This window comes from Scleropages formosus, chromosome 2, assembly GCF_900964775.1.
Source record: "Scleropages formosus chromosome 2, fSclFor1.1, whole genome shotgun sequence".
NCBI classification, from domain to species: Eukaryota; Metazoa; Chordata; class Actinopteri; order Osteoglossiformes; family Osteoglossidae; genus Scleropages; species Scleropages formosus.
In genome coordinates, this window is record NC_041807.1 from 1,843,336 (window position 1) to 1,858,541 (window position 15,206).

General features: G+C 47.8%; 1 long non-coding RNA gene across 1 annotated transcript; it reads left to right on the top strand.

The window, feature by feature from the left end:
* The first annotated feature begins 240 nt into the window (after positions 1-240).
* Positions 241-804, top strand: LOC114912553 (uncharacterized). Its single transcript, XR_003798313.1, has 3 exons — positions 241-294; positions 575-624; positions 737-804. It is a non-coding gene; the product is annotated as an uncharacterized LOC114912553 (long non-coding RNA).
* Positions 805-15,206: the final 14,402 nt, after the last annotated feature.

The window sequence follows — 15,206 nt, forward strand, 5'->3', positions numbered from 1 at the left end:
TAGCACGCTTGACTTTTACGTCCTTGTCGTTCCTCTCCTCAGGCTCACAGAAGACTTCATTGTCCCCCCTTTTGCTCAGGTGAGGCTGTTTTGCACACGGAGTTGGTGATCCGAGTCCCTCGGTTCTTGAGCCCTGAATTCCAGCTGGGTTTACCCCTGAGGACGACTCATCCAGCCTAGAGCATCGCTCACAATCACTCATCGGGCTCTCCTCTCTTTCCAGGTTCTGGCAAGTCTGTGATCTGTAAGAAGCAACTTTGCCCTCCTCGCCAACGTCTCATCACCCACGGTCAAGTCAGTGTCTTGCTTTCGGTGAAACCTGCCAATCCAAACTGTCACTGCAGTCAATGAAAACCATGTTACCACCTCGTCTGTGACAGTCTGTGAGTGTGTGAGAGCGTGTTTGACAGAGTGTGTGTGAGTAGCATTGTGTCACTGAACTGTGAAAGTATGATGCTTTGTGTGCTTCCTCGAACGTGGTGAAGCCTTTTTTCCATCGGCCTCAAAATAATGTTACATTCCCCACAATGGCCAGTAGGTGGCGCTGTTCACGTATCCCTGTTGTAACATGCAGGAGGTCTCCACTGGGAATGCAGCAAACCACTCCCAGGACAGTGCTCTCCGGTACGTTTAGTTCGATACCCTTTGCATCACTCACATTCACAATCGCACTCATCCACGCACAAACATCAGCACAGTCATGTGATCTTGATGTTGCCTTCATGTGACCTCACAGAGGAGACCTACCAGCAGCTGGCTCGCGAGACCTTGGAGGAGCTGGACTGGTGCTTGGACCAGCTGGAGATCATCGAAACGCACCGCTCCGTCAGCAACGTGGCCTCGACCAAGGTGCAGATCTCACCTGTGCTGACTGACACTCGTGCCGCGGCACCGACAACCACCACGTGAGAGTGTGTGACAACCCCCCAAACGTGACCTGCGGTCATCCTTCCACTGTGTGTGTTTTCTCACTCAGACTGCCCCCCATCTGTGCGTAGCGTCACTTAGATTAACACCCAGCTGTGTGTGGTGCGTTTCCCGCTGCTGTCCAGCTGGGCACTCTTTGTGCACTTTCTTAGAGACGCCCGCTGAGTGCTACCGTGTGTGGTGTCTCTCTCCGAGTCTCACTGCTGTAGGATGTATGTCACGTCTCTCCATCTGCTCACCACTGTGGTGTTTTTCCAAAACACCAACACTGATCCTGAACGAAGTGAAGATTCGGTTGCCAGGGAAACCTTTTTTCTTGCCATGGAGACTGGTTATGGAACGCTGTGGATCTGTGAGGATGAGCATGTACAATGGACTTCACAGGGCTGTGTGTGTGTATTCACTGTGAGAGAAGGAGCACAAAACAAACACACGCTAAGTACGGTGCTGTGTATTATAAATGTACTGCAAAGTATACACGTTTAAGTCCTTAAATAAAAGGTGAACTTTTATTAAGAAATCCAAGCACGCCGGGTGCGTGGTGCCTCAGCAAGCGTGGCCAGGTCCGATCAGTACGAGTTTCAAGACGGTCGGGTTTCAAAGCAGGCGAGCGCAGAGGCTCCATTTAAGGTGCTACGTACGGTGCTGTGTATTATAAATGTACTGCAAAGTATACACGTTTAAGTCCTTAAATAAAAGGTGAACTTTTATTAAGAAATCCAAGCACGCCGGGTGCGTGGTGCCTCAGCAAGCGTGGCCAGGTCCGATCAGTACGAGTTTCAAGACGGTCGGGTTTCAAAGCAGGCGAGCGCAGAGGCTCCATTTAAGGTGCTACGTACGGTGCTGTGTATTATAAATGTACTGCAAAGTATACACGTTTAAGTCCTTAAATAAAAGGTGAACTTTTATTAAGAAATCCAAGCACGCCGGGTGCGTGGTGCCTCAGCAAGCGTGGCCAGGTCCGATCAGTACGAGTTTCAAGACGGTCGGGTTTCAAAGCAGGCGAGCGCAGAGGCTCCATTTAAGTTGCCATTTACGGTGCTGTGTATTATAAATGTACTGCAAAGTATACACGTTTAAGTCCTTAAATAAAAGGTGAACTTTTATTAAGAAATCCAAGCACGCCGGGTGCGTGGTGCCTCAGCAAGCGTGGCCAGGTCCGATCAGTACGAGTTTCAAGACGGTCGGGTTTCAAAGCAGGCGAGCGCAGAGGCTCCATTTAAGGTGCTACGTACGGTGCTGTGTATTATAAATGTACTGCAAAGTATACACGTTTAAGTCCTTAAATAAAAGGTGAACTTTTATTAAGAAATCCAAGCACGCCGGGTGCGTGGTGCCTGAGCAAGCGTGGCCAGCTCCGATCAGTACGAGTTTCAAGACGGTCGGGTTTCAAAGCAGGCGAGCGCAGAGGCTCCATTTAAGGTGCTACGTACGGTGCTGTGTATTATAAATGTACTGCAAAGTATACACGTTTAAGTCCTTAAATAAAAGGTGAACTTTTATTAAGAAATCCAAGCACGCCGGGTGCGTGGTGCCTCAGCAAGCGTGGCCAGCTCCGATCAGTACGAGTTTCAAGACGGTCGGGTTTCAAAGCAGGCGAGCGCAGAGGCTCCATTTAAGGTGCTACGTACGGTGCTGTGTATTATAAATGTACTGCAAAGTATACACGTTTAAGTCCTTAAATAAAAGGTGAACTTTTATTAAGAAATCCAAGCACGCCGGGTGCGTGGTGCCTCAGGCAGGCGTGGCCAGCTCCGATCAGTACGAGTTTCAAGACGGTCGGGTTTCAAAGCAGGCGAGCGCAGAGGCTCCATTTAAGTTGCCATTTACGGTGCTGTGTATTATAAATGTACTGCAAAGTATACACGTTTAAGTCCTTAAATAAAAGGTGAACTTTTATTAAGAAATCCAAGCACGCCGGGTGCGTGGTGCCTCAGCAAGCGTGGCCAGCTCCGATCAGTACGAGTTTCAAGACGGTCGGGTTTCAAAGCAGGCGAGCGCAGAGGCTCCATTTAAGGTGCTACGTACGGTGCTGTGTATTATAAATGTACTGCAAAGTATACACGTTTAAGTCCTTAAATAAAAGGTGAACTTTTATTAAGAAATCCAAGCACGCCGGGTGCGTGGTGCCTCAGCAAGCGTGGCCAGCTCCGATCAGTACGAGTTTCAAGACGGTCGGGTTTCAAAGCAGGCGAGCGCAGAGGCTCCATTTAAGGTGCTACGTACGGTGCTGTGTATTATAAATGTACTGCAAAGTATACACGTTTAAGTCCTTAAATAAAAGGTGAACTTTTATTAAGAAATCCAAGCACGCCGGGTGCGTGGTGCCTCAGCAAGCGTGGCCAGCTCCGATCAGTACGAGTTTCAAGACGGTCGGGTTTCAAAGCAGGCGAGCGCAGAGGCTCCATTTAAGGTGCTACGTACGGTGCTGTGTATTATAAATGTACTGCAAAGTATACACGTTTAAGTCCTTAAATAAAAGGTGAACTTTTATTAAGAAATCCAAGCACGCCGGGTGCGTGGTGCCTCAGCAAGCGTGGCCAGCTCCGATCAGTACGAGTTTCAAGACGGTCGGGTTTCAAAGCAGGCGAGCGCAGAGGCTCCATTTAAGGTGCTACGTACGGTGCTGTGTATTATAAATGTACTGCAAAGTATACACGTTTAAGTCCTTAAATAAAAGGTGAACTTTTATTAAGAAATCCAAGCACGCCGGGTGCGTGGTGCCTCAGCAAGCGTGGCCAGCTCCGATCAGTACGAGTTTCAAGACGGTCGGGTTTCAAAGCAGGCGAGCGCAGAGGCTCCATTTAAGGTGCTACTTACGGTGCTGTGTATTATAAATGTACTGCAAAGTATACACGTTTAAGTCCTTAAATAAAAGGTGAACTTTTATTAAGAAATCCAAGCACGCCGGGTGCGTGGTGCCTCAGCAAGCGTGGCCAGCTCCGATCAGTACGAGTTTCAAGACGGTCGGGTTTCAAAGCAGGCGAGCGCAGAGGCTCCATTTAAGGTGCTACGTACGGTGCTGTGTATTATAAATGTACTGCAAAGTATACACGTTTAAGTCCTTAAATAAAAGGTGAACTTTTATTAAGAAATCCAAGCACGCCGGGTGCGTGGTGCCTCAGCAAGCGTGGCCAGCTCCGATCAGTACGAGTTTCAAGACGGTCGGGTTTCAAAGCAGGCGAGCGCAGAGGCTCCATTTAAGGTGCTACTTACGGTGCTGTGTATTATAAATGTACTGCAAAGTATACACGTTTAAGTCCTTAAATAAAAGGTGAACTTTTATTAAGAAATCCAAGCACGCCGGGTGCGTGGTGCCTCAGGGGGCGTGGCCAGCTCCGATCAGTACGAGTTTCAAGACGGTCGGGTTTCAAAGCAGGCGAGCGCAGAGGCTCCATTTAAGGTGCTACGTACGGTGCTGTGTATTATAAATGTACTGCAAAGTATACACGTTTAAGTCCTTAAATAAAAGGTGAACTTTTATTAAGAAATCCAAGCACGCCGGGTGCGTGGTGCCTCAGCAAGCGTGGCCAGCTCCGATCAGTACGAGTTTCAAGACGGTCGGGTTTCAAAGCAGGCGAGCGCAGAGGCTCCATTTAAGGTGCTACGTACGGTGCTGTGTATTATAAATGTACTGCAAAGTATACACGTTTAAGTCCTTAAATAAAAGGTGAACTTTTATTAAGAAATCCAAGCACGCCGGGTGCGTGGTGCCTCAGCAAGCGTGGCCAGCTCCGATCAGTACGAGTTTCAAGACGGTCGGGTTTCAAAGCAGGCGAGCGCAGAGGCTCCATTTAAGGTGCTACGTACGGTGCTGTGTATTATAAATGTACTGCAAAGTATACACGTTTAAGTCCTTAAATAAAAGGTGAACTTTTATTAAGAAATCCAAGCACGCCGGGTGCGTGGTGCCTCAGCAAGCGTGGCCAGCTCCGATCAGTACGAGTTTCAAGACGGTCGGGTTTCAAAGCAGGCGAGCGCAGAGGCTCCATTTAAGTTGCTACTTACGGTGCTGTGTATTATAAATGTACTGCAAAGTATACACGTTTAAGTCCTTAAATAAAAGGTGAACTTTTATTAAGAAATCCAAGCACGCCGGGTGCGTGGTGCCTCAGCAAGCGTGGCCAGCTCCGATCAGTACGAGTTTCAAGACGGTCGGGTTTCAAAGCAGGCGAGCGCAGAGGCTCCATTTAAGTTGCCATTTACGGTGCTGTGTATTATAAATGTACTGCAAAGTATACACGTTTAAGTCCTTAAATAAAAGGTGAACTTTTATTAAGAAATCCAAGCACGCCGGGTGCGTGGTGCCTCAGCAAGCGTGGCCAGCTCCGATCAGTACGAGTTTCAAGACGGTCGGGTTTCAAAGCAGGCGAGCGCAGAGGCTCCATTTAAGGTGCTACGTACGGTGCTGTGTATTATAAATGTACTGCAAAGTATACACGTTTAAGTCCTTAAATAAAAGGTGAACTTTTATTAAGAAATCCAAGCACGCCGGGTGCGTGGTGCCTCAGCAAGCGTGGCCAGCTCCGATCAGTACGAGTTTCAAGACGGTCGGGTTTCAAAGCAGGCGAGCGCAGAGGCTCCATTTAAGTTGCTACTTACGGTGCTGTGTATTATAAATGTACTGCAAAGTATACACGTTTAAGTCCTTAAATAAAAGGTGAACTTTTATTAAGAAATCCAAGCACGCCGGGTGCGTGGTGCCTCAGCAGGCGTGGCCAGCTCCGATCAGTACGAGTTTCAAGACGGTCGGGTTTCAAAGCAGGCGAGCGCAGAGGCTCCATTTAAGGTGCTACGTACGGTGCTGTGTATTATAAATGTACTGCAAAGTATACACGTTTAAGTCCTTAAATAAAAGGTGAACTTTTATTAAGAAATCCAAGCACGCCGGGTGCGTGGTGCCTCAGCAAGCGTGGCCAGCTCCGATCAGTACGAGTTTCAAGACGGTCGGGTTTCAAAGCAGGCGAGCGCAGAGGCTCCATTTAAGGTGCTACGTACGGTGCTGTGTATTATAAATGTACTGCAAAGTATACACGTTTAAGTCCTTAAATAAAAGGTGAACTTTTATTAAGAAATCCAAGCACGCCGGGTGCGTGGTGCCTCAGCAAGCGTGGCCAGCTCCGATCAGTACGAGTTTCAAGACGGTCGGGTTTCAAAGCAGGCGAGCGCAGAGGCTCCATTTAAGGTGCTACGTACGGTGCTGTGTATTATAAATGTACTGCAAAGTATACACGTTTAAGTCCTTAAATAAAAGGTGAACTTTTATTAAGAAATCCAAGCACGCCGGGTGCGTGGTGCCTCAGCAAGCGTGGCCAGGCTCCGATCAGTACGAGTTTCAAGACGGTCGGGTTTCAAAGCAGGCGAGCGCAGAGGCTCCATTTAAGGTGCTACGTACGGTGCTGTGTATTATAAATGTACTGCAAAGTATACACGTTTAAGTCCTTAAATAAAAGGTGAACTTTTATTAAGAAATCCAAGCACGCCGGGTGCGTGGTGCCTCAGCAAGCGTGGCCAGCTCCGATCAGTACGAGTTTCAAGACGGTCGGGTTTCAAAGCAGGCGAGCGCAGAGGCTCCATTTAAGGTGCTACGTACGGTGCTGTGTATTATAAATGTACTGCAAAGTATACACGTTTAAGTCCTTAAATAAAAGGTGAACTTTTATTAAGAAATCCAAGCACGCCGGGTGCGTGGTGCCTCAGGGGGCGTGGCCAGCTCCGATCAGTACGAGTTTCAAGACGGTCGGGTTTCAAAGCAGGCGAGCGCAGAGGCTCCATTTAAGGTGCTACGTACGGTGCTGTGTATTATAAATGTACTGCAAAGTATACACGTTTAAGTCCTTAAATAAAAGGTGAACTTTTATTAAGAAATCCAAGCACGCCGGGTGCGTGGTGCCTCAGCAAGCGTGGCCAGCTCCGATCAGTACGAGTTTCAAGACGGTCGGGTTTCAAAGCAGGCGAGCGCAGAGGCTCCATTTAAGGTGCTACGTACGGTGCTGTGTATTATAAATGTACTGCAAAGTATACACGTTTAAGTCCTTAAATAAAAGGTGAACTTTTATTAAGAAATCCAAGCACGCCGGGTGCGTGGTGCCTCAGCAAGCGTGGCCAGCTCCGATCAGTACGAGTTTCAAGACGGTCGGGTTTCAAAGCAGGCGAGCGCAGAGGCTCCATTTAAGTTGCTACTTACGGTGCTGTGTATTATAAATGTACTGCAAAGTATACACGTTTAAGTCCTTAAATAAAAGGTGAACTTTTATTAAGAAATCCAAGCACGCCGGGTGCGTGGTGCCTCAGCAAGCGTGGCCAGCTCCGATCAGTACGAGTTTCAAGACGGTCGGGTTTCAAAGCAGGCGAGCGCAGAGGCTCCATTTAAGGTGCTACGTACGGTGCTGTGTATTATAAATGTACTGCAAAGTATACACGTTTAAGTCCTTAAATAAAAGGTGAACTTTTATTAAGAAATCCAAGCACGCCGGGTGCGTGGTGCCTCAGCAAGCGTGGCCAGCTCCGATCAGTACGAGTTTCAAGACGGTCGGGTTTCAAAGCAGGCGAGCGCAGAGGCTCCATTTAAGGTGCTACGTACGGTGCTGTGTATTATAAATGTACTGCAAAGTATACACGTTTAAGTCCTTAAATAAAAGGTGAACTTTTATTAAGAAATCCAAGCACGCCGGGTGCGTGGTGCCTCAGCAAGCGTGGCCAGCTCCGATCAGTACGAGTTTCAAGACGGTCGGGTTTCAAAGCAGGCGAGCGCAGAGGCTCCATTTAAGGTGCTACGTACGGTGCTGTGTATTATAAATGTACTGCAAAGTATACACGTTTAAGTCCTTAAATAAAAGGTGAACTTTTATTAAGAAATCCAAGCACGCCGGGTGCGTGGTGCCTCAGCAAGCGTGGCCAGCTCCGATCAGTACGAGTTTCAAGACGGTCGGGTTTCAAAGCAGGCGAGCGCAGAGGCTCCATTTAAGGTGCTACGTACGGTGCTGTGTATTATAAATGTACTGCAAAGTATACACGTTTAAGTCCTTAAATAAAAGGTGAACTTTTATTAAGAAATCCAAGCACGCCGGGTGCGTGGTGCCTCAGCAAGCGTGGCCAGCTCCGATCAGTACGAGTTTCAAGACGGTCGGGTTTCAAAGCAGGCGAGCGCAGAGGCTCCATTTAAGGTGCTACGTACGGTGCTGTGTATTATAAATGTACTGCAAAGTATACACGTTTAAGTCCTTAAATAAAAGGTGAACTTTTATTAAGAAATCCAAGCACGCCGGGTGCGTGGTGCCTCAGCAAGCGTGGCCAGCTCCGATCAGTACGAGTTTCAAGACGGTCGGGTTTCAAAGCAGGCGAGCGCAGAGGCTCCATTTAAGGTGCTACGTACGGTGCTGTGTATTATAAATGTACTGCAAAGTATACACGTTTAAGTTCTTAAATAAAAGGTGAACTTTTATTAAGAAATCCAAGCACGCCGGGTGCGTGGTGCCTCAGCAAGCGTGGCCAGCTCCGATCAGTACGAGTTTCAAGACGGTCGGGTTTCAAAGCAGGCGAGCGCAGAGGCTCCATTTAAGGTGCTACGTACGGTGCTGTGTATTATAAATGTACTGCAAAGTATACACGTTTAAGTCCTTAAATAAAAGGTGAACTTTTATTAAGAAATCCAAGCACGCCGGGTGCGTGGTGCCTCAGCAAGCGTGGCCAGCTCCGATCAGTACGAGTTTCAAGACGGTCGGGTTTCAAAGCAGGCGAGCGCAGAGGCTCCATTTAAGGTGCTACGTACGGTGCTGTGTATTATAAATGTACTGCAAAGTATACACGTTTAAGTCCTTAAATAAAAGGTGAACTTTTATTAAGAAATCCAAGCACGCCGGGTGCGTGGTGCCTCAGCAAGCGTGGCCAGCTCCGATCAGTACGAGTTTCAAGACGGTCGGGTTTCAAAGCAGGCGAGCGCAGAGGCTCCATTTAAGGTGCTACGTACGGTGCTGTGTATTATAAATGTACTGCAAAGTATACACGTTTAAGTCCTTAAATAAAAGGTGAACTTTTATTAAGAAATCCAAGCACGCCGGGTGCGTGGTGCCTCAGCAAGCGTGGCCAGCTCCGATCAGTACGAGTTTCAAGACGGTCGGGTTTCAAAGCAGGCGAGCGCAGAGGCTCCATTTAAGGTGCTACGTACGGTGCTGTGTATTATAAATGTACTGCAAAGTATACACGTTTAAGTTCTTAAATAAAAGGTGAACTTTTATTAAGAAATCCAAGCACGCCGGGTGCGTGGTGCCTCAGCAAGCGTGGCCAGCTCCGATCAGTACGAGTTTCAAGACGGTCGGGTTTCAAAGCAGGCGAGCGCAGAGGCTCCATTTAAGGTGCTACGTACGGTGCTGTGTATTATAAATGTACTGCAAAGTATACACGTTTAAGTCCTTAAATAAAAGGTGAACTTTTATTAAGAAATCCAAGCACGCCGGGTGCGTGGTGCCTCAGCAAGCGTGGCCAGCTCCGATCAGTACGAGTTTCAAGACGGTCGGGTTTCAAAGCAGGCGAGCGCAGAGGCTCCATTTAAGGTGCTACGTACGGTGCTGTGTATTATAAATGTACTGCAAAGTATACACGTTTAAGTCCTTAAATAAAAGGTGAACTTTTATTAAGAAATCCAAGCACGCCGGGTGCGTGGTGCCTCAGCAAGCGTGGCCAGCTCCGATCAGTACGAGTTTCAAGACGGTCGGGTTTCAAAGCAGGCGAGCGCAGAGGCTCCATTTAAGGTGCTACGTACGGTGCTGTGTATTATAAATGTACTGCAAAGTATACACGTTTAAGTCCTTAAATAAAAGGTGAACTTTTATTAAGAAATCCAAGCACGCCGGGTGCGTGGTGCCTCAGCAAGCGTGGCCAGCTCCGATCAGTACGAGTTTCAAGACGGTCGGGTTTCAAAGCAGGCGAGCGCAGAGGCTCCATTTAAGGTGCTACGTACGGTGCTGTGTATTATAAATGTACTGCAAAGTATACACGTTTAAGTCCTTAAATAAAAGGTGAACTTTTATTAAGAAATCCAAGCACGCCGGGTGCGTGGTGCCTCAGCAAGCGTGGCCAGCTCCGATCAGTACGAGTTTCAAGACGGTCGGGTTTCAAAGCAGGCGAGCGCAGAGGCTCCATTTAAGGTGCTACGTACGGTGCTGTGTATTATAAATGTACTGCAAAGTATACACGTTTAAGTCCTTAAATAAAAGGTGAACTTTTATTAAGAAATCCAAGCACGCCGGGTGCGTGGTGCCTCAGCAAGCGTGGCCAGCTCCGATCAGTACGAGTTTCAAGACGGTCGGGTTTCAAAGCAGGCGAGCGCAGAGGCTCCATTTAAGGTGCTACGTACGGTGCTGTGTATTATAAATGTACTGCAAAGTATACACGTTTAAGTCCTTAAATAAAAGGTGAACTTTTATTAAGAAATCCAAGCACGCCGGGTGCGTGGTGCCTCAGCAAGCGTGGCCAGCTCCGATCAGTACGAGTTTCAAGACGGTCGGGTTTCAAAGCAGGCGAGCGCAGAGGCTCCATTTAAGGTGCTACGTACGGTGCTGTGTATTATAAATGTACTGCAAAGTATACACGTTTAAGTCCTTAAATAAAAGGTGAACTTTTATTAAGAAATCCAAGCACGCCGGGTGCGTGGTGCCTCAGCAAGCGTGGCCAGCTCCGATCAGTACGAGTTTCAAGACGGTCGGGTTTCAAAGCAGGCGAGCGCAGAGGCTCCATTTAAGGTGCTACGTACGGTGCTGTGTATTATAAATGTACTGCAAAGTATACACGTTTAAGTCCTTAAATAAAAGGTGAACTTTTATTAAGAAATCCAAGCACGCCGGGTGCGTGGTGCCTCAGCAAGCGTGGCCAGCTCCGATCAGTACGAGTTTCAAGACGGTCGGGTTTCAAAGCAGGCGAGCGCAGAGGCTCCATTTAAGGTGCTACGTACGGTGCTGTGTATTATAAATGTACTGCAAAGTATACACGTTTAAGTCCTTAAATAAAAGGTGAACTTTTATTAAGAAATCCAAGCACGCCGGGTGCGTGGTGCCTCAGCAAGCGTGGCCAGCTCCGATCAGTACGAGTTTCAAGACGGTCGGGTTTCAAAGCAGGCGAGCGCAGAGGCTCCATTTAAGGTGCTACGTACGGTGCTGTGTATTATAAATGTACTGCAAAGTATACACGTTTAAGTCCTTAAATAAAAGGTGAACTTTTATTAAGAAATCCAAGCACGCCGGGTGCGTGGTGCCTCAGCAAGCGTGGCCAGCTCCGATCAGTACGAGTTTCAAGACGGTCGGGTTTCAAAGCAGGCGAGCGCAGAGGCTCCATTTAAGTTGCTACTTACGGTGCTGTGTATTATAAATGTACTGCAAAGTATACACGTTTAAGTCCTTAAATAAAAGGTGAACTTTTATTAAGAAATCCAAGCACGCCGGGTGCGTGGTGCCTCAGCAAGCGTGGCCAGCTCCGATCAGTACGAGTTTCAAGACGGTCGGGTTTCAAAGCAGGCGAGCGCAGAGGCTCCATTTAAGGTGCTACGTACGGTGCTGTGTATTATAAATGTACTGCAAAGTATACACGTTTAAGTCCTTAAATAAAAGGTGAACTTTTATTAAGAAATCCAAGCACGCCGGGTGCGTGGTGCCTCAGCAAGCGTGGCCAGCTCCGATGAGTACGAGTTTCAAGACGGTCGGGTTTCAAAGCAGGCGAGCGCAGAGGCTCCATTTAAGGTGCTACGTACGGTGCTGTGTATTATAAATGTACTGCAAAGTATACACGTTTAAGTCCTTAAATAAAAGGTGAACTTTTATTAAGAAATCCAAGCACGCCGGGTGCGTGGTGCCTCAGCAAGCGTGGCCAGCTCCGATCAGTACGAGTTTCAAGACGGTCGGGTTTCAAAGCAGGCGAGCGCAGAGGCTCCATTTAAGGTGCTACGTACGGTGCTGTGTATTATAAATGTACTGCAAAGTATACACGTTTAAGTCCTTAAATAAAAGGTGAACTTTTATTAAGAAATCCAAGCACGCCGGGTGCGTGGTGCCTCAGCAAGCGTGGCCAGCTCCGATCAGTACGAGTTTCAAGACGGTCGGGTTTCAAAGCAGGCGAGCGCAGAGGCTCCATTTAAGGTGCTACGTACGGTGCTGTGTATTATAAATGTACTGCAAAGTATACACGTTTAAGTCCTTAAATAAAAGGTGAACTTTTATTAAGAAATCCAAGCACGCCGGGTGCGTGGTGCCTCAGCAAGCGTGGCCAGCTCCGATCAGTACGAGTTTCAAGACGGTCGGGTTTCAAAGCAGGCGAGCGCAGAGGCTCCATTTAAGGTGCTACGTACGGTGCTGTGTATTATAAATGTACTGCAAAGTATACACGTTTAAGTCCTTAAATAAAAGGTGAACTTTTATTAAGAAATCCAAGCACGCCGGGTGCGTGGTGCCTCAGCAAGCGTGGCCAGCTCCGATCAGTACGAGTTTCAAGACGGTCGGGTTTCAAAGCAGGCGAGCGCAGAGGCTCCATTTAAGGTGCTACGTACGGTGCTGTGTATTATAAATGTACTGCAAAGTATACACGTTTAAGTCCTTAAATAAAAGGTGAACTTTATTAAGAAATCCAAGCACGCCGGGTGCGTGGTGCCTCAGCAAGCGTGGCCAGCTCCGATCAGTACGAGTTTCAAGACGGTCGGGTTTCAAAGCAGGCGAGCGCAGAGGCTCCATTTAAGGTGCTACGTACGGTGCTGTGTATTATAAATGTACTGCAAAGTATACACGTTTAAGTCCTTAAATAAAAGGTGAACTTTTATTAAGAAATCCAAGCACGCCGGGTGCGTGGTGCCTCAGCAAGCGTGGCCAGCTCCGATCAGTACGAGTTTCAAGACGGTCGGGTTTCAAAGCAGGCGAGCGCAGAGGCTCCATTTAAGGTGCTACGTACGGTGCTGTGTATTATAAATGTACTGCAAAGTATACACGTTTAAGTCCTTAAATAAAAGGTGAACTTTTATTAAGAAATCCAAGCACGCCGGGTGCGTGGTGCCTCAGCAAGCGTGGCCAGCTCCGATCAGTACGAGTTTCAAGACGGTCGGGTTTCAAAGCAGGCGAGCGCAGAGGCTCCATTTAAGGTGCTACGTACGGTGCTGTGTATTATAAATGTACTGCAAAGTATACACGTTTAAGTCCTTAATAAAAGTTCACCTTTTATTAAGAAATCCAAGCACGCCGGGTGCGTGGTGCCTCAGCAAGCGTGGCCAGCTCCGATCAGTACGAGTTTCAAGACGGTCGGGTTTCAAAGCAGGCGAGCGCAGAGGCTCCATTTAAGGTGCTACGTACGGTGCTGTGTATTATAAATGTACTGCAAAGTATACACGTTTAAGTCCTTAAATAAAAGGTGAACTTTTATTAAGAAATCCAAGCACGCCGGGTGCGTGGTGCCTCAGCAAGCGTGGCCAGCTCCGATCAGTACGAGTTTCAAGACGGTCGGGTTTCAAAGCAGGCGAGCGCAGAGGCTCCATTTAAGGTGCTACGTACGGTGCTGTGTATTATAAATGTACTGCAAAGTATACACGTTTAAGTCCTTAAATAAAAGGTGAACTTTTATTAAGAAATCCAAGCACGCCGGGTGCGTGGTGCCTCAGCAAGCGTGGCCAGCTCCGATCAGTACGAGTTTCAAGACGGTCGGGTTTCAAAGCAGGCGAGCGCAGAGGCTCCATTTAAGGTGCTACGTACGGTGCTGTGTATTATAAATGTACTGCAAAGTATACACGTTTAAGTCCTTAAATAAAAGGTGAACTTTTATTAAGAAATCCAAGCACGCCGGGTGCGTGGTGCCTCAGCAAGCGTGGCCAGCTCCGATCAGTACGAGTTTCAAGACGGTCGGGTTTCAAAGCAGGCGAGCGCAGAGGCTCCATTTAAGGTGCTACGTACGGTGCTGTGTATTATAAATGTACTGCAAAGTATACACGTTTAAGTCCTTAAATAAAAGGTGAACTTTTATTAAGAAATCCAAGCACGCCGGGTGCGTGGTGCCTCAGCAAGCGTGGCCAGGCTCCGATCAGTACGAGTTTCAAGACGGTCGGGTTTCAAAGCAGGCGAGCGCAGAGGCTCCATTTAAGGTGCTACGTACGGTGCTGTGTATTATAAATGTACTGCAAAGTATACACGTTTAAGTCCTTAAATAAAAGGTGAACTTTTATTAAGAAATCCAAGCACGCCGGTGCGTGGTGCCTCAGCAAGCGTGGCCAGGTCCGATCAGTACGAGTTTCAAGACGGTCGGGTTTCAAAGCAGGCGAGCGCAGAGGCTCCATTTAAGGTGCTACTTTACGGTGCTGTGTATTATAAATGTACTGCAAAGTATACACGTTTAAGTCCTTAAATAAAAGGTGAACTTTTATTAAGAAATCCAAGCACGCCGGGTGCGTGGTGCCTCAGCAAGCGTGGCCAGGCTCCGATCAGTACGAGTTTCAAGACGGTCGGGTTTCAAAGCAGGCGAGCGCAGAGGCTCCATTTAAGGTGCTACGTACGGTGCTGTGTATTATAAATGTACTGCAAAGTATACACGTTTAAGTCCTTAAATAAAAGGTGAACTTTTATAAGAAATCCAAGCACGCCGGGTGCGTGGTGCCTCAGCAAGCGTGGCCAGCTCCGATCAGTACGAGTTTCAAGACGGTCGGGTTTCAAAGCAGGCGAGCGCAGAGGCTCCATTTAAGGTGCTACGTTCGGTGCTGTGTATTATAAATGTACTGCAAGTATACACGTTTAAGTCCTTAAATAAAAGGTGAACTTTTATTAAGAAATCCAAGCACGCCGGGTGCGTGGTGCCTCAGCAAGCGTGGCCAGCTCCGATCAGTACGAGTTTCAAGACGGTCGGGTTTCAAAGCAGGCGAGCGCAGAGGCTCCATTTAAGTTGCCATTTACGGTGCTGTGTATTATAATGTAATGCAAAGTATACAGTTTAAGTCCTTAAATAAAAGGTGAACTTTATTAAGAAATCCAAGCACGCCGGTGCGTGGTGCCTCAGCAAGCGTGGCCAGCTCCGATCAGTACGAGTTCAAGACGGTCGGGTTTCAAAGGCAGGCGAGCGCAGAGGCTCCATTAAGGTTCTACGTACGGTGGCTGTGTATTAATAAATGCGTACTGCAAAAGTATAACACAGTTTAAGGTCCTTAAATAAAAGGTTAACTTTTCATTAAGAAATCCAAGCACGCCGGGTGCGTGGTGCCTCAGCAGCGTGGCCACTCCGATCAGTACAGTTTCAAGACGGTCGGTTTCAAAGCAGGCGAGCGCAGA